This window comes from Chrysochloris asiatica, unplaced genomic scaffold (assembly GCF_000296735.1).
Source record: "Chrysochloris asiatica unplaced genomic scaffold, ChrAsi1.0 scaffold00229, whole genome shotgun sequence".
Taxonomy (NCBI): Eukaryota; Metazoa; Chordata; class Mammalia; order Afrosoricida; family Chrysochloridae; genus Chrysochloris; species Chrysochloris asiatica.
In genome coordinates, this window is record NW_006408747.1 from 1,238,850 (window position 1) to 1,240,539 (window position 1,690).

The window sequence follows — 1,690 nt, forward strand, 5'->3', positions numbered from 1 at the left end:
GCACTTAACAACAACAACAACAAATTTTTCATAATATTCTGTTAAGATCCTTCTCATTGCAGTTGATTCTATTGTAATGTCACCCATTTCATTTCTTATTTTGGTTGTCTGCAGCTTCTTTATTTATCAATTTGGCCAACGGTTTGTCACGTTTACTCATCTTTTCAAAGAAACAACTTTTAAACTTGTTGATTTCACTATTTTTTGACTTATTTGTTCTGTTTATTATTTATTTTCTTCTGGTGAATATTGGTTTACTTTGCTGCTCTGTTTCTATGTGTTCAAGTTGTAGTGTTCAGGTATTGATTTTGTCACTTTCTTTTCTTAGTTTATTGCTATAAATTCTCCTCTTAGTATTGCTTTTGCTGTGTTCCAGAAATTTTAATATTTTGGGCTTTTACTCTTGTTTGAGTCTAGAAGTTTTAAAATGTCACTTATTACCCAGGGTTTTAAAGTCAAGTGTTATTCCATGTTATTTGATTTCAAGTTTTATAGCTTTGTGATCAGAGAAGCTGCTTTGTACTATTTCAATATTTTTGGATTTTTTAGTGGCCTAACATATGGCCTATTCTGGAGAAGGATCTAAAAGCATTGGAGAAAAATGTGTCCTGTGCTTCTGATGTACGATGTGTTCTATACATATCTATGAGGTCAAGTTGGTCGATTTTGATGTTTAGATCTTCTGTGTCTTTTTTTTCCCCAATAGTAAAAGCATTTATTATTAAGCAAATTGGTGAACAAAATATGCTTTAAATACTACAGCTTTGTGGGGAGGAGGACACCATGCTTCTGCACAATTACAACGAAAGACCTGACATTTGTACACTTCAGACATCTTTATTTCACTCCTGTCATGCCATGAATTCATTAGGGTATAGGTTTTAGCAGCTCAGGCTCCTTTCCATTGGTTCTCATAAAGTGCACCTCTCAGGGGGAGCAGGCTGATGCTTTAGTTGAACCAAGGCATCTTTCTCTTTGGCTTCCTTCTTTTTCTGATCATTTTCCTTCACTCACTTCAGGAAACTATCTCAGCTCTTTGTGTGTTCAATGCACAAATTAATTCTCTTGGCAAGAATCTTGCCCTTGAATTGCTTGTTCACAACAATGCCGGCAACATTCTGGGTCACATTGTAGAATCCTCCAGTTTTGCCGTGATAACATTTGTTGGGGCATCCCTTTTTGAACTGTGCCTATTCTCTTACAGTCCACAATATTGCCTTTCTTGTAGATTCACATGTATGGGACCAAAGGAACGACCCCATGTTTTCTGAAAGGCCTTGAGAACGTATAGCGGGTACCCTGACTCTCCCTTTGTATTTTATTTCCACCACTTATTTCCTCTTTTTATTTTGACATTGCTGTCATTTTGCTTGATTACTGCAAGAGAGAGGTTCTAGCTGAAAGCATTCTGTATCTTTTTTGATTTTTTTCCCTAGTTCTGTCCTTCATTGAAAGTGTTGTACTAAAGTCTTGTACTATTATTGTGGAACTGTCTCTTCCTCCTTTAAATGTTGTTAGAATTTATCTGTTTTGGAGCTTTGTCATTGGGTATATAGATTTTATTATGGTTATGTCCTCATGGTGAATTGACCCTTTAATCATTATCCAAATCCATTTTTTGTCTTTTGTAGTATATTGCCTTAAAGTCTATTTTATCAGAAATAAAAAATAAAAAAATAAAAAACCACTC